Here is an 18,477-nt window from a genome sequence, read left to right on the forward strand (position 1 = left end):
CTCTTGCCAGCGGTTTCTTGACTTTGAAGATGTGGTTATACGGGTGACGAGATATTGGCTACCCTAAGAGAGTCACAGTGTTTCCTGCCAGTTGCTCATCCAAATACACATTTTTTAGATACTCTTTCCAGTCTGCCTGATAGCTACGCCACTAGTTGTGTATCTTAAGAGAAACATCGTTACTCTTGCCAGCGGTTTCTTGACTTTGAAGCTGTGATTATACTGGTAACGAGATATTGGCTACCCTAAGAGAGTCACAGTGTTTCGTGCCAGTTGCTCACCCAAATACACATTTTTTAGATACTGTTTCCAGTGTGCCTGAAGCGATACGCCACTAGTTGTGTATCTTAAGAGAAACATCGTTACTTTTGAAAGGAATTTCTAGAAGTTACTGATTTGATTCTGCTGGTGACGAGGCATTGGCTACCTCAAGAGAGTCATAGAGATTCCTGCCAGTTCTTCACCCAAATACAAATTTTTTAGATACTCTTTCCAGTTTGCCTGATAGCTACGCCACTAGTTGTGTATCTTAAGAGTCATTGTAACTTTTGCCAGGGGTTTCTTGAAGTTGCTGATGTGATTATGCTGGTGACGAGGCATTGGCTACCCTACGAGTGTCATAGTGATTCCTGCTAGTTGCTCACCCAAATACACATTTTTTTGAAACTTTGGCCAGTCTGCCTCATGTGACACCCCACTAGCTGTGTATCTTATGAGAAGCTTCGTTACCTTTGCAAGCGGTTTCTTGAAGTTGGTGATGGGATTATGTTGGTGACATGGCATTGGCTACCTTAAGAGAGTCATAGTGCTTCCTGCCAGTTGCTCACCCAAATACACGTTTTGAGATACTGTGGCCAGTCTGCCTGAAGCGATACGCCACTAATTCTGTATCTTAAGAGAAACATCGTTACTCTTGCCAGCACTTTCTTGACTTTGAAGCTGCGATTATACTGGTGACGAGATATTGGCTACCCTAAGAGAGTCACAGTGTTTCGTGCCAGTTGCTCACCCAAATACACATTTTTTAGATACTGTTTCCAGTGTGCCCGAAGCGATACGCCACTAGTTGTGTATCTTAAGAGAAACATCGTTACTTTTGCCAGGGGTTTCTAGAAGTTGCTGATTTGATTCTGCTGGTGACGAGGCATTGGCTACCTCAAGAGAGTCATGGAGATTCCTGCCAGTTCTTCACCCAAATACACATTTTTTAGATACTCTTTCCAGTCTGCCTGATAGCTACGCCACTAGTTGTGTATCTTAAGAGTCATTGTAACTTTTGCCAGGGGTTTCTTGAAGTTGCTGATGTGATTATGCTGGTAACGAGGCATTGGCTACCCTATGAGTGTCATAGTGATTCCTGCTAGTTGCTCACCCAAATACACATTTTTTGATACTTTGGCCAGTCTGCCTCAAGTGACACCCCACTAGCTGTGTATCTTATGAGAAGCTTCGTTACATTTGCAAGCGGTTTCTTGAAGTTGGTGATGGGATTATGTTGGTGACGAGGCATTGGCTACCTTAAGAGAGTCATAGTGCTTCCTGCCAGTTGCTCACCCAAATACACATTTTTTAGATACTGTTTCCAGTGTGCCTGAAGCGATACGCCACTAGTTGTGTATCTTAAGAGAAACATCGTTACTTTTGAAAGGGGTTTCTAGAAGTTGCTGATTTGATTCTGCTGGTGACGAGGCATTGGCTACCTCAAGAGAGTCATAGAGATTCCTGCCAGTTCTTCACCCAAATACACATTTTTTAGATACTCTTTCCAGTCTGCCTGATAGCTACGCCACTAGTTGTGTATCTTAAAAGTCATTGTAACTTTTGCCAGAGGTTTCTTGAAGTTGCTGATGTGATTATGCTGGTGAAGAGGCATTGGCTACCCTATGAGTGTCATAGTGATTCCTGCTAGTTGCTCACCCAAATACACATTTTTTGATACTTTGGCCAGTCTGCCTCAAGTGACACCCCACTATCTGTGTATCTTATGAGAAGCTTCGTTACCTTTGCAAGCGGTTTCTTGAAGTTGGTGATGGGATTATGTTGGTGACGAGGCATTGGCTACCTTAAGAGAGTCATAGTGCTTCCTGCCAGTTGCTCACCCAAATACACGTTCTGAGATACTGTTTCTGTGGTGTCACCGCTAGACACCACACTTGCTAGGTGGTAACTTAAATCGGCCGCGGTCCTGTAGTACATGTCGGACCCGCGTGTCGCCACAGTGTAATCGCAAACCTAGCGCCACCACATGGCAGGTCACAAGACACGGACTAGACCTCACCCCAGTTGTACGGACGACATAGCTTGCGACCAGACGTACGAAGCTTTCCTCTCAATTGCCGAGAGACAGATAGAATAGCCTTCAGCTTAGTCCATAGCTACTACCTAGCAAGGCGCCATTTGTATCAGTGCTTATAGCTTACTACTATTCAAGAGATGTATTCCAACAAGAGAATAAAAGTTAAGTAACATCTACGTACTTTTCTTCTTATTCATTAATAAGTCTCATGTTCCCGAACTTCAAGCCCGTCTGCGTTAGTTTAGCGTGCACCTAGCTACCTCATTGTGTCTATGCTGTAGGAGCTAGACACAACATAAATTGGCGCCGAGGAGTGGTGCCGCGCCCACGTTGCATATATTGATTGTACTTTGCTCTGATTTGCTTGTGTCATGGCTTCGCCACAATCTCCAGATGTACTGTCCGAATTTTTTCGCTTGCAGAATCAGCAGACGCAGGCGTTATTGGAAGCCCTTGGACAGCTCGTCCAGGGTCAACGTGCGCTGCAAAACGATGCGGCAGCCGCCGTTTCTTCGCTACCGCTGCCACAAAACGCTGTTGCACCTCCCTTTCGGCCATACGTGGCGGCCGACGAGACCTGGCAAGAGTGGTCTCGCCAGTTCGACTTTCACCTAGCAGCATACAGAATTCAAGGTAATGAGCGGCAGCCGTTTTTGCTTTCTTGTGTAGTTGTGTCTACCTACCGTGTGATAGTGAAATTGTTTCCCCGACGCGACGTAGCAACTCTGTCCTACGAAGAAATTTTGTCTGCTTTAGATGCCTATTTCAAAGAAACAGTAAATGTAGTTGCAAAACGGTATACGTTCTTTCGCACAAAACGTACGGCCGGTCAGACTAATAGGGAGTGGGTTGCAACTTTGCAAGGACTTACTAGGGAGTGTGCCTTTGAATGTGACTGTGGCCTCCCTTATTCAGATACTATGGTGCGTGATGCAATAGCACAGAACGTGTCTGATGTTCGAATACGGGAACAGATTTTGAAACTCGTAAATCCCTCCCTTCAACAAGTGATAGACATATTGGATAGGCAAGACACACTTGACTTTGCTCAGGCCTCTTTTGAAACTTCGCCAGCCGTGTGTCACATTAATCGGCCCGCCGGGCCCGCTGCACGGGACGCTAAACGGGCCTCGCGCCCGTCCGCACAGCAGCGGCAGCCTACCTTGCAAACACGTGCGCCGCGTAAGCAAGCAACTGCAGTGAAATCATGCCCGCGGTGTGCAACTCGACATTCGCGTGAAAATTGCCCGTCACGCCAAGCTATTTGCTTTTACTGTCGAAAGAAAGGACATGTTCAAAGTGTTTGCCAGAAAAAGCTTAGATCAGACAATCACAAAAATTCCAGGCCTTTTGCTTCGCGCCGGAATCGAACCCAGGACAATCTGGCTCGTGGACCTTCACCCATGGACATTAATGTAGTTCATTCCCACCCGTCCAGTGACACTTTAGCTAACAGTGACTGTGTTCGTCCCACCACAAATGTGCGTCGACGTCGCCGAAAATCACGTAAAGTCGCAAGTGCTTCTGTACCTGTATCAGTTCCAATTGCACGTGACAGTCGCTCTTGTCGTCAACAGGACAATAAACTTTTTTGTGGACTTAGACTTTGAAGGCAAAGTGATACCCTTCCAGCTCGATACCGGAGCTGCAGTTTCATTGCTCAATCACGACACGTACAAACAACTGGGCGCCCCGCCGTTGCGTGCCGCAAATGTTAACTAGTTACTCAGGACAACAGATCCCTGTGTTAGGACAGTGCAGCCTTCTTGCCGCATACAAGGGACAAACGAAACTTGTGTCATTTTACGTTCTTCGTTCTTCTAGTGCAGTGAACTTGTTTGGTTTAGATTTGTTTCAATTGTTTAATTTGTCTATAGTAAATCAGGTCCTATCAGTGAATCAGACTGTGCCTTCCGCCAGTGTTTCTAGTCTTTGTGAAGAATTTGCAGACATTTTTGCACCGGGCCTTGGTTGCGCTAAGAACTATGAAGCACATTTGGAATTGAAAGACAACGCGCAACCGAAATTTTTCAGAGCGCGCAATGTTCCCCACGCATTGCGTGATGAGGTCGCAAGAACATTGCACGATTTAGAATCTCAAGGTGTACTTGAACGTGTCAGGCTTCTCTCTGGGCCTCACCCTTAGTCATTTTGCCAAAACCTTCCGGTAAACTGAGACTTTGTGTGGACTTCAAGGCAACTGTGAATCCACAACTTGTGACTGCAACTTTTCCTTTGCCCCGCCCGGAAGATCTTTTTGACAAACTGTGCCCGGGAAAATATTTTTCAAAATTGGACCTAGCAGATGCGTACTTGCAGATACCTGTGGACGAAGACTCCCGGCGCGTCTTGGTGGTAAACACGCATCTTGGCTTGTATCGCTTCAAAAGACTGCCATTCGGGTGTGCATCCGCCCCTGCATTGTTTCAGCAATATTTACAAACTATTTGTGCGTCGGTCCCTACTGCTGCGAACTATCTGGACGATATTGTGATCTCCGGACAGACAGAAGCCGAACATTTGCAAAATCTCCGAACATTATTTCAGGTATTGCGTCAGAATGGTCTTCGCTTGAGAAAGGACAAATGTGTGTTTTTTGCTCGGGACTTACCCTACCTGGGGCATGTCATAAATGCCCAAGGTATACATCCGAGTCCAGAGCACCTCCGTGCCATACAGGACTTACCTGCTCCGCAGAACTTAAAACAGCTACAGAGTGTGCTGGGTAAAATTACTTATTATTCAAAGTTTGTGCGCAATGCTTCTTCCATTTCAGCTCCGCTTCATCGCTTACGCCGTAAAGGTGTTCCGTTCGTCTGGACGACGGAATGCGAACGCGCCTTTCGCCAGTTGAAATCGGCGTTACTTTCAAATACTTGCCTTACGCCATTCGATCCCCGAAAACCCCTTTTGTTGATGGTAGATGCATCGGATTTCGGGATCGGTGCTGTGCTTGCGCACAAAGATGGCTCGCATGATCGCCCTATTGCCTTTGCGTCCAAATTGCTCTCATCTGCGCAAAGAAATTATTCACAAATAGAGAAGGAAGCTTTAGCTCTCGTGTTTGGTGTTACCAAGTTCCATGACTTCTTGTATGGTCGTCACTTTACCATCATCACAGACCACAAACCGTTGACATCGCTTTTTCATCCGCCCAAGCCTGTACCTCCACGTACAGCGCAGAAATTCATTCGCTGGTCACTTTTTCTCTCGCAGTACCGCTACGATATCTTGTATCGGTCCACTGCTAAACACGGCAACGCTGATGCGTTGCCCCGTTTGCCTGTTGCTGAGGATAAAGCATTCGATTCTTCCGAACTTGCTTGCATGTTCATTGATTCGGAAACCGATAACGTGGTCGAATCGTTTCCGATTGATTTTCGTCGTGTAGCTACAGCCACAGCTGCTGACCCTGTCCTTGCTACTGTTTTGCGTGTTGTTGCTACGCGATGGCCCTTGTCAAAGTCACGGATCGAGAATCCTTTGGTTCGCCGTTTTTTTGCTCACAAGGAGAGACTTTTTGTACGACGTGGTGTTTTGTTGTTGCGTTCCGATAATGATCAGTCCAGAGTCGTAGTCCCACGTTCGTTACAGTCCTCTGTCTTAAAGCTTCTTCACCAAGGACATTGGGGTATAGTGCGTACGAAACAACTTGCTCGTCAGCACTGTACTTGGTTCGGAATCGATGCTGCGATTACGAATATGTGCTCCTCTTGCGTGGCGTGTGCCGAACAACAATCCGCACCACCGCGGAAATTCTTTGCATGGCCGAAAGCCACTTCCCCTTGGCAACGCTTGCACATCGATTTTGCTGGTCCATTCTGGAATGCTCGATGGTTGGTTGTGGTCGATGCTTTCAGTAATTTTCCTTTTGTTGTCCGGATGTCTTCCACGACGTCTTCTGCCACAATCCAAGCCTTGTCTGCCATCTCTTGCATTGAAGGTCTTCCGCAGACTATTGTTTCCGACAATGGCCCACAATTCGTGTCCGCAGAATTTCAGTCATTCTGCAAGGCCGATGGTATTCAACATCTGACGTCCGCGCCGTTTTCGCCTCAGTCAAACGGTGCCGCTGAACGATTGGTCCGGACTTTCAAGTCACAGATGTTGAAATTGAAAGAATCGAATTCTCGGGAGGACGCTTTGTTACTCTTTTTGTCATCGTATCGCTCTCAGCCCCGCGATGGTCGCTCGCCGGCTGAATTGCTCCATGGTCGATCTCATCGCACCCTGATGTCTTTGCTGCATCCGCCGCATCAGGTTCCTGTGCAGCGGCAGACTCCTGCTTTTGCTCCTGGCGACCTTGTCTATTATCGCAACTATCGCGGTTCACAGCGTTGGCTCGCAGGGCGCATTCATCGCTGCCTCGGCCGCGCGATGTATTTGGTTTTGGGGGCCTCTGGTGAGGTGCGTCGGCATCTCAATCAGCTGCGCCTCTGTCGTCGCCTGGGTTCTGCCGCTCCCCGTCTGCTTTCAGCGACGGTGCCGTCAGGTCAGCGCCCTGGGGACCCATCTACTGGCTCGCCTCATCCCCAGGTGTTACCGACGCTGCCTTCCATTTTGCCTCATGGCGTCGCGCCGCCGCCGCAGCCGCCGCCGCCGGCGCCGCCCGCAGCGGACGCTTCGCTGCAGCCGCCTGGCGCCTCCCTGGGTCACGCGCCGCCGCTCGCTTCCCGTGCCCAGCCGTCCTCCGCCATGGACCTCTTGCCCGCTCCGGACCAGATGTCGTCGTCGCGCGTCGGCTTCCCCGACGCAATGGAGGTCGACTCTTCGGCCCCTCTTGTCTCATTACGTGCGCCTACACCTCATGTTGACGTGCACCCTGGACTAGGTTTGCAGGCGTTTCCTAGCTCCCCTCGGACCGAATGGCCGGGTGCGGGTGGCACAGCCTCGCCTGTTGTTAGGCTCCCCACCTCATCGCATACGTCAACATGGGGTCCTCCCCACGGCGGGCGGAAGCCTTACCTCACGACCGTTCGCCGATTTGCGGGGGAGGAATGTGGTGTCACCGCTAGACACCACACTTGCTAGGTGGTAACTTAAATCGGCCGCGGTCCTGTAGTACATGTCGGACCCGCGTGTCGCCACAGTGTAATCGCAAACCTAGCGCCACCACATGGCAGGTCAAAAGACACGGACTAGACCTCACCCCAGTTGTACGGACGACATAGCTTGCGACCAGACGTACGAAGCTTTCCTTTCAATTGCCGAGAGACAGATAGAATAGCCTTCAGCTTAGTCCATAGCTACTACCTAGCAAGGCGCCATTTGTATCAGTGCTTATAGCTTACTACTATTCAAGAGATGTATTCCAACAAGAGAATAAAAGTTAAGTAACATCTACGTACTTTTCTTCTTATTCATTAATAAGTCTCATGTTCCAGAACTTCACGCCCGTCTGCGTTAGTTTAGCGTGCACCTAGCTACCTCATTGTGTCTATGCTGTATGAGCAAGACACAACAGTTTACAGTGTGCCTGAAGCGATACGCCACTAGTTGTGTATCTTAAGAGAAACATCGTTACTCTTGCCAGCGGTTTCTTGACTTTGAAGATGTGATTATACTGGTGACGAGATATTGGCTACCCTAAGAGAGTCACAGTGTTTCGTACCAGTTGCTCACCCAAATACACATTTTTTAGATACTGTTTCCAGTGTGCCTGAAGCAATACGCCACTAGTTGTGTATCTTAAGAGAAACATCGTTACTTTTGCCAGGGGTTTCTAGAAGTTGCTGATTTGATTCTGCTGGTGACGAGGCATTGGCTACCTCAAGAGAGTCATAGAGATTCCTGCCAGTTCTTCACCCAAATACACATTTTTTAGATACTCTTTCCAGTCTGCCTGATAGCTACGCCACTAGTTGTGTATCTTAAGAGTCATTGTAACTTTTGCCAGGGGTTTCTTGAAGTTGCTGATGTGATTATGCTGGTGACGAGGCATTGGCTACCCTATGAGTGTCATAGTGATTCCTGCTAGTTGCTCACCCAAATACACATTTTTTTGATACTTTGGCCAGTCTGCCACAAGTGACACCCCACTAGCTGCGTATCTTATGAGAAGCTTCGTTACCTTTGCAAGCGGCTTCTTGAAGTTGGTGATGGGATTATGTTGGTGACGAGGCATTGGCTACCTTAAGAGAGTCATAGTGCTTCCTGCCAGTTGCTCACCCAAATACACATTTTGAGATACTGTGGCCAGTCTGCCTGAAGCGATACGCCACTAGTTGTGTATCTTAAGAGAAACATCGTTACTCTTGCCAGCGGTTTCTTGACTTTGAAGATGTGGTTATACTGGTGACGAGATATTGGCTACCCTAAGAGAGTCACAGTGTTTCCTGCCAGTTGCTCATCCAAATACACATTTTTTAGATACTCTTTCCAGTCTGCCTGATATCCCGCCACTAGTTGTGTATCTTAAGAGAAACATCGTTACTCTTGCCAGCGGTTTCTTGACTTTGAAGCTGTGATTATACTGGTGACGAGATATTGGCTACCCTAAGAGAGTCACAGTGTTTCGTGCCAGTTGCTCACCCAAATACACATTTTTTAGATACTGTTTCCAGTGTGCCTGAAGCGATACGCCACTAGTTGTGTATCTTAAGAGAAACATCGTTACTTTTGAAAGGGGTTTCTAGAAGTTGCTGATTTGATTCTGCTGGTGACGAAGCATTGGCTACCTCAAGAGAGTCATAGAGATTCCTGCCAGTTCTTCACCCAAATACACATTTTTTAGATACTCTTTCCAGTATGCCTGATAGCTACGCCACTAGTTGTGTATCTTAAGAGTCATTGTAACTTTTGCCAGGGGTTTCTTGAAGTTGCTGATGTGATTATGCTGGTAACGAGGCATTGGCTACCCTATGAGTGTCATAGTGATTCCTGCTAGTTGCTCACCCAAATACACATTTTTTTGATACTTTGGCCAGTCTGCCACAAGTGACACCCCACTAGCTGCGTATCTTATGAGAAGCTTCGTTACCTTTGCAAGCGGTTTCTTGAAGTTGGTGATGGGATTATGTTGGTGACGAGGCATTGGCTACCTTAAGAGAGTCATAGTGCTTCCTGCCAGTTGCTCACCCAAATACACATTTTGAGATACTGTGGCCAGTCTGCCTGAAGCGATACGCCACTAGTTGTGTATCTTAAGAGAAACATCGTTACTCTTGCCAGCGGTTTCTTGACTTTGAAGATGTGATTATACTGGTGACGAGATATTGGTTACCCTAAGAGAGTCACAGTGTTTCGTGCCAGTTGCTCACCCAAATACACATTTTTTAGATACTGTTTCCAGTGTGCCCGAAGCGATACGCCACTAGTTGTGTATCTTAAGAGAAACATCGTTACTCTTGCCAGCGGTTTCTTGACTTTGAAGATGTGGTTATACGGGTGACGAGATATTGGCTACCCTAAGAGAGTCACAGTGTTTCCTGCCAGTTGCTCATCCAAATACACATTTTTTAGATACTCTTTCCAGTCTGCCTGATAGCTACGCCACTAGTTGTGTATCTTAAGAGAAACATCGTTACTCTTGCCAGCGGTTTCTTGACTTTGAAGCTGTGATTATACTGGTAACGAGATATTGGCTACCCTAAGAGAGTCACAGTGTTTCGTGCCAGTTGCTCACCCAAATACACATTTTTTAGATACTGTTTCCAGTGTGCCTGAAGCGATACGCCACTAGTTGTGTATCTTAAGAGAAACATCGTTACTTTTGAAAGGAATTTCTAGAAGTTACTGATTTGATTCTGCTGGTGACGAGGCATTGGCTACCTCAAGAGAGTCATAGAGATTCCTGCCAGTTCTTCACCCAAATACAAATTTTTTAGATACTCTTTCCAGTTTGCCTGATAGCTACGCCACTAGTTGTGTATCTTAAGAGTCATTGTAACTTTTGCCAGGGGTTTCTTGAAGTTGCTGATGTGATTATGCTGGTGACGAGGCATTGGCTACCCTACGAGTGTCATAGTGATTCCTGCTAGTTGCTCACCCAAATACACATTTTTTTGAAACTTTGGCCAGTCTGCCTCATGTGACACCCCACTAGCTGTGTATCTTATGAGAAGCTTCGTTACCTTTGCAAGCGGTTTCTTGAAGTTGGTGATGGGATTATGTTGGTGACATGGCATTGGCTACCTTAAGAGAGTCATAGTGCTTCCTGCCAGTTGCTCACCCAAATACACGTTTTGAGATACTGTGGCCAGTCTGCCTGAAGCGATACGCCACTAATTCTGTATCTTAAGAGAAACATCGTTACTCTTGCCAGCACTTTCTTGACTTTGAAGCTGCGATTATACTGGTGACGAGATATTGGCTACCCTAAGAGAGTCACAGTGTTTCGTGCCAGTTGCTCACCCAAATACACATTTTTTAGATACTGTTTCCAGTGTGCCCGAAGCGATACGCCACTAGTTGTGTATCTTAAGAGAAACATCGTTACTTTTGCCAGGGGTTTCTAGAAGTTGCTGATTTGATTCTGCTGGTGACGAGGCATTGGCTACCTCAAGAGAGTCATGGAGATTCCTGCCAGTTCTTCACCCAAATACACATTTTTTAGATACTCTTTCCAGTCTGCCTGATAGCTACGCCACTAGTTGTGTATCTTAAGAGTCATTGTAACTTTTGCCAGGGGTTTCTTGAAGTTGCTGATGTGATTATGCTGGTAACGAGGCATTGGCTACCCTATGAGTGTCATAGTGATTCCTGCTAGTTGCTCACCCAAATACACATTTTTTTGATACTTTGGCCAGTCTGCCACAAGTGACACCCCACTAGCTGCGTATCTTAAGAGAAGCTTCGTTACCTTTGCAAGCGGTTTCTTGAAGTTGGTGATGGGATTATGTTGGTGACGAGGCATTGGCTACCTTAAGAGAGTCATAGTGCTTCCTGCCAGTTGCTCACCCAAATACACATTTTGAGATACTGTGGCCAGTCTGCCTGAAGCGATACGCCACTAGTTGTGTATCTTAAGAGAAACATCGTTACTCTTGCCAGCGGTTTCTTGACTTTGAAGATGTGGTTATACGGGTGACGAGATATTGGCTACCCTAAGAGAGTCACAGTGTTTCCTGCCAGTTGCTCATCCTAATACACATTTTTTAGATACTCTTTCCAGTCTGCCTGATAGCTACGCCACTAGTTGTGTATCTTAAGAGTCATTGTATCTTTTGCCAGGGGTTTCTTGAAGTTGCTGATGTGATTATGCTGGTGACGAGGCATTGCCTACCCTATGAGTGTCATAGTGATTCCTGCTAGTTGCTCACCCAAATACACATTTTTTTGATACTTTGGCCAGTCTGCCTCAAGTGACACCCCACTAGCTGTGTATCTTATGAGAAGCTTCGTTACCTTTGCAAGCGGTTTCTTGAAACTGGTGATGTGATAATTTTGGTGTCCTGGCATTGGCTACCTTAAGAGAGTCATACTGCTTTCTGCCAGTTGCTCACCCAAATACACATTTTGAGATACTGTGGCAAGTCTGCCTGAAGCGATACGCCACTAGTTGTGTATCTTAAGAGAAACATCGTTACTCTTGCCAGCGGTTACTTAACTTTGAAGATGTGATTATACTGGTGACGAGATATTGGTTACCCTAAGAGAGTCACAGTGTTTCGTGCCAGTTGCTCACCCAAATACACATTTTTTAGATACTGTTTCCAGTGTGCCTGAAGCAATACGCCACTAGTTGTGTATCTTAAGAGAAACATCGTTACTTTTGCCAGGGGTTTCTAGAAGTTGCTGATTTGATTCTGCTGGTGACGAGGCATTGGCTACCTCAAGAGAGTCATGGAGATTCCTGCCAGTTCTTCACCCAAATACACATTTTTTAGATACTCTTTCCAGTCTGCCTGATAGCTACGCCACTAGTTGTGTATCTTAAGAGTCATTGTAACTTTTGCCAGGGGTTTCTTGAAGTTGCTGATGTGATTATGCTGGTGACGAGGCATTGGCTACCCTATGAGTGTCATAGTGATTCCTGCTAGTTGCTCACCCAAATACACATTTTTTTGATACTTTGGCCAGTCTGCCACAAGTGACACCCCACTAGCTGCGTATCTTATGAGAAGCTTCGTTACCTTTGCAAGCGGTTTCTTGAAGTTGGTGATAGGATTATGTTGGTGACGAGGCATTGGCTACCTTAAGAGAGTCATAGTGCATCCTGCCAGTTGCTCACCCAAATACACATTTTGAAATACTGTGGCCAGTCTGCCTGAAGCGATACGCCACTAGTTGTGTATCTTAAGAGAAACATCGTTACTCTTGCTAGCGGTTTCTTGACTTTGAAGATGTGATTATACTGGTGACGAGATATTGGTTACCCTAAGAGAGTCACAGTGTTTCGTGCCAGTTGCTCACCTAAATACACATTTTTTAGATACTGTTTCCAGTGTGCCCGAAGCGATACACCACTAGTTGTGTATCTTAAGAGAAACATCGTTACTCTTGCCAGCGGTTTCTTGACTTTGAAGATGTGGTTATACAAGTGACGAGATATTGGCTACCCTAAGAGAGTCACAGTGTTTCCTGCCAAATGCTCATCCAAATACACATTTTTTAGATACTCTTTCCAGTCTGCCTGATAGCTACGCCACTAGATGTGTATCTTAAGAGAAACATCGTTACTCTTGCCAGCGGTTTCTTGACTTTGAAGCTGTGATTATACTGGTGACGAGATATTGGCTACCCTAAGAGAGTCACAGTGTTTCGTGCCAGTTGCTCACCCAAATACACATTTTTTAGATACTGTTTCCAGTGTGCCTGAAGCGATACGCCACTAGTTGTGTATCTTAAGAGTCATTGTAACTTTTGCCAGGGGTTTCTTGAAGTTGCTGATGTGATTATGCTGGTGACGAGGCATTGGCTACCCTACGAGTGTCATAGTGATTCCTGCTAGTTGCTCACCCAAATACACATTTTTTTGAAACTTTGGCCACTCTGCCTCATGTGACACCCCACTAGCTGTGTATCTTATGAGAAGCTTCGTTACCTTTGCAAGCGGTTTCTTGAAGTTGGTGATGGGATTATGTTGGTGACAGGGCATTGGCTACCTTAAGAGAGTCATAGTGCTTCCTGCCAGTTGCTCACCCAAATACACATTTTGAGATACTGTGGCCAGTCTGCCTGAAGCGATACGCCACTAATTGTGTATCTTAAGAGAAACATCGTTACTCTTGCCAGCGGTTTCTTGACTTTGAAGCTGCGATTATACTGGTGACGAGATATTGGCTACCCTAAGAGAGTTACAGTGTTTCGTGCCAGTTGCTCACCCAAATACACATTTTTTAGATACTGTTTCCAGTGTGCCTGAAGCGATACGCCACTAGTTGTGTATCTTAAGAAAAACATCGTTACTTTTGAAAGGGGTTTCTAGAAGTTGCTGATTTGATTCTGCTGGTGACGAAGCATTGGCTACCTCAAGAGAGTCATAGAGATTCCTGCCAGTTCTTCACCCAAATACACATATTTTAGATACTCTTTCCAGTCTGCCTGATAGCTACGCCAGTAGTTGTGTATCTTAAGAGTCATTGTAACTTTTGCCAGGGGTTTCTTGAAGTTGCTGATGTGATTATGCTGGTGACGAGGCATTGGCTACCCTATGAGTGTCATAGTGATTCCTGCTAGTTGCTCACCCAAATACACATTTTTTTGATACTTTGGCCAGTCTGCCTCAAGTGACACCCCACTAGCTGTGTATCTTATGAGAAGTTTCGTTACATTTGCAAGCGGTTTCTTGAAGTTGGTGATGGGATTATGTTGGTGACGAGGCATTGGCTACCTTAAGAGAGTCATAGTGCTTCCTGCCAGTTGCTCACCCAAATACACATTTTGAGATACTGTGGCCAGTCTGCCTGAAGCGATACGCCACTAGTTGTGTATCTTAAGAGAAACATCGTTACTCTTGCCAGCGGTTTCTTGACTTTGAAGATGTGATTATACTGGTGACGAGATATTGTTTACCCTAAGAGAGTCACAGTGTTTCGTGCCAGTTGCTCACCCAAATACACATTTTTTAGATACTGTTTCCAGTGTACCCGAAGCGATACGCCACTAGTTGTGTATCTTAAGAGAAACATCGTTACTCTTGCCAGCTGTTTCTTGACTTTGAAGATGTGGTTATACTGGTGACGAGATATTGGCTCCCCTAAGAGAGTCACAGTGTTTCCTGCCAGTTGCTCATCCAAATACACATTTTTTAGATACTCTTTCCAGTCTGCCTGATAGCTACGCCACTAGTTGTGTATCTTAAGAGAAACATCGTTACTCTTGCCAGCGGTTTCTTGACTTTTAAGCTGTGATTGTACTGGTGACGAGATATTGGCTACCCTAAGAGAGTCACAGTGTTTCGTGCCAGTTGCTCACCCAAATACACATTTTTTAGATACTGTTTCCAGTGTGCCTGAAGCGATACGCCACTAGTTGTGTATCTTAAGAGAAACATCGTTACTTTTGAAAGGGGTTTCTAGAAGTTGCTGATTTGATTCTGCTGGTGACGAGGCATTGGCTACCTCAAGAGAGTCATAGAGATTCCTGCCAGTTCTTCACCCAAATACACATTTTTTAGATACTCTTTCCAGTCTGCCTGATAGCTACGCCACTAGTTGTGTATCTTAAGAGTCATTGTAACTTTTGCCAGGGGTTTCTTGAAGTTGCTGATGTGATTATGCTGGTGACGAGGCATTGGCTACCCTATGAGTGTCATAGTGATTCCTGCTAGTTGCTCACCCAAATACACATTTTTTGATACATTGGCCAGTCTGCCTCAAGTGACACCCCACTAGCTGTGTATCTTATGAGAAGCTTCGTTACCTTTGCAAGCGGTTTCTTGAAGTTGGTGATGGGATTATGTTGGTGACGAGGCATTGGCTACCTTAAGAGAGTCATAGTGCTTCCTGCCAGTTGCTCACCCAAATACACATTTTGAGATACTGTGGCCAGTCTGCCTGAAGCGATACGCCACTAGTTGTGTATCTTAAGAGAAACATCGTTACTCTTGCCAGCGGTTTCTTGACTTTTAAGCTGTGATTATACTGGTGACGAGATATTGGCTACCCTAAGAGAGTCACAGTGTTTCGTGCCAGTTGCTCACCCAAATACACATTTTTTAGATACTGTTTCCAGTGTGCCTGAAGCGATACGCCACTAGTTGTGTATCTTAAGAGAAACATCGTTACTTTTGCCAGGGGTTTCTAGAAGTTACTGATTTGATTCTGCTGGTGACGAGGCATTGGCTACCTCAAGAGAGTCATAGAGATTCCTGCCAGTTCTTCACCCAAATACACATTTTTTAGATACTCTTTCCAGTCTGCCTGATAGCTACGCCACTAGTTGTGTATCTTAAGAGTCATTGTAACTTTTGCCAGGGGTTTCTTGAAGTTGCTGATGTGATTATGCTGGTGACGAGGCATTGGCTACCCTATGAGTGTCATAGTGATTCCTGCTAGTTGCTCACCCAAATACACATTTTTTTGATAGTTTGGCCAGTCTGCCACAAGTAACACCCCACTAGCTGCGTATCTTATGAGAAGCTTCGTTACCTTTGCAAGCGGTTTCTTGAAGTTGGTGATGGGATTATGTTGGTGACGAGGCATTGGCTACCTTAAGAGAGTCATAGTGCTTCCTGCCAGTTGCTCACCCAAATACACATTTTGAGATACTGTGGCCAGTCTGCCTGAAGCGATACGCCACTAGTTGTGTATCTTAAGAGAAACATCGTTACTCTTGCCAGCGGTTTCTTGACTTTGAAGATGTGATTATACTGGTGACGAGATATTGGCTACCCTAAGAGAGTCACAGTGTTTCGTGCCAGTTGCTCACCCAAATACACATTTTTTAGATACTGTTTCCAGTGTGCCCGAAGCGATACGCTACTAGTTGTGTATCTTAAGAGAAACATCGTTACTCTTGCCAGCGGTTTCTTGACTTTGAAGATGTGGTTATACGGGTGACGTGATATTGGCTACCCTAAGAGAGTCACAGTGTTTCCTGCCAGTTGCTCATCCAAATACACATTTTTTAGATACTCTTTCCAGTCTGCCTGATAGCTACGCCACTAGTTGTGTATCTTAAGAGTCATTGTATCTTTTGCCAGGGGTTTCTTGAAGTTGCTGATGTGATTATGCTGGTGACGAGGCATTGCCTACCCTATGAGTGTCATAGTGATTCCTGCTAGTTGCTCACCCAAATACACATTTTTTTGATACTTTGGCCAGTCTGCCTCAAGTGACACCCCACTAGCTGTGTATCTTATGAGAAGCTTCGTTACCTTTGCAAGCGGTTTCTTGAAACTGGTGATGTGATAATTTTGGTGTCCTGGCATTGGCTACCTTAAGAGAGTCATACTGCTTTCTGCCAGTTGCTCACCCAAATACACATTTTGAGATACTGTGGCAAGTCTGCCTGAAGCGATACGCCACTAGTTGTGTATCTTAAGAGAAACATCGTTACTCTTGCCAGCGGTTTCTTGACTTTGAAGATGTGATTATACTGGTGACGAGATATTGGTTACCCTAAGAGAGTCACAGTGTTTCGTGCCAGTTGCTCACCCAAATACACATTTTTTAGATACTGTTTCCAGTGTGCCTGAAGCAATACGCCACTAGTTGTGTATCTTAAGAGAAACATCGTTACTTTTGCCAGGGGTTTCTAGAAGTTGCTGATTTGATTCTGCTGGTGACGAAGCATTGGCTACCTCAAGAGAGTCATGGAGATTCCTGCCAGTTCTTCACCCAAATACACATTTTTTAGATACTCTTTCCAGTCTGCCTGATAGCTACGCCACTAGTTGTGTATCTTAAGAGTCATTGTAACTTTTGCCAGGGGTTTCTTGAAGTTGCTGATGTGATTATGCTGGTGACGAGGCATTGGCTACCCTATGAGTGTCATAGTGATTCCTGCTAGTTGCTCACCCAAATACACATTTTTTTGATACTTTGGCCAGTCTGCCACAAGTGGCACCCCACTAGCTGCGTATCTTATGAGAAGCTTCGTTACCTTTGCAAGCGGTTTCTTGAAGTTGGTGATAGGATTATGTTGGTGACGAGGCATTGGCTACCTTAAGAGAGTCATAGTGCATCCTGCCAGTTGCTCACCCAAATACACATTTTGAGATACTGTGGCCAGTCTGCCTGAAGCGATACGCCACTAGTTGTGTATCTTAAGAGAAACATCGTTACTCTTGCCAGCGGTTTCTTGACTTTGAAGATGTGATTATACTGGTGACGAGATATTGGTTACCCTAAGAGAGTCACAGTGTTTCGTGCCAGTTGCTCACCTAAATACACATTTTTTAGATACTGTTCCAGTGTGCCCGAAGCGATACGCCACTAGTTGTGTATCTTAAGAGAAACATCGTTACTCTTGCCAGCGGTTTCTTGACTTTGAAGATGTGGTTATACGGGTGACGAGATATTGGCTACCCTAAGAGAGTCACAGTGTTTCCTGCCAGTTGCTCATCCAAATACACATTTTTTAGATACTCTTTCCAGTCTGCCTGATAGCTACGCCACTAGTTGTGTATCTTAAGAGAAACATCGTTACTCTTGCCAGCGGTTTCTTGACTTTTAAGCTGTGATTATACTGGTGACGAGATATTGGCTACCCTAAGAGAGTCACAGTGTTTCGTGCCAGTTGCTCACCCAAATACACATTTTTTAGATACTGTTTCCAGTGTGCCTGAAGCGATACGCCACTAGTTGTGTATCTTAAGAGAAACATCGTTACTTTTGAAAGGGGTTTCTAGAAGTTGCTGATTTGATTCTGCTGGTGACGAAGCATTGGCTACCTCAAGAGAGTCATAGAGATTCCTGCCAGTTCTCCACCCAAATACACATTTTTTAGATACTCTTTCCAGTCTGCCTGATAGCTACGCCACTAGTTGTGTATCTTAAGAGTCATTGTAACTTTTGCCAGGGGTTTCTTGAAGTTGCTGATGTGATTATGCTGGTGACGAGGCATTGGCTACCCTACGAGTGTCATAGTGATTCCTGCTAGTTGCTCACCCAAATACACATTTTTTTGATACTTTGGCCAGTCTGCCTCAAGTGACACCCCACTAGCTGTGTATCTTATGAGAAGCTTCGTTACCTTTGCAAGCGGTTTCTTGAAACTGGTGATGTGATAATTTTGGTGTCCTGGCATTGGCTACCTTAAGAGAATCATACTGCTTTCTGCCAGTTGCTCACCCA

This window comes from Schistocerca nitens, chromosome 3 (genome assembly GCF_023898315.1).
Source record: "Schistocerca nitens isolate TAMUIC-IGC-003100 chromosome 3, iqSchNite1.1, whole genome shotgun sequence".
NCBI classification, from domain to species: Eukaryota; Metazoa; Arthropoda; class Insecta; order Orthoptera; family Acrididae; genus Schistocerca; species Schistocerca nitens.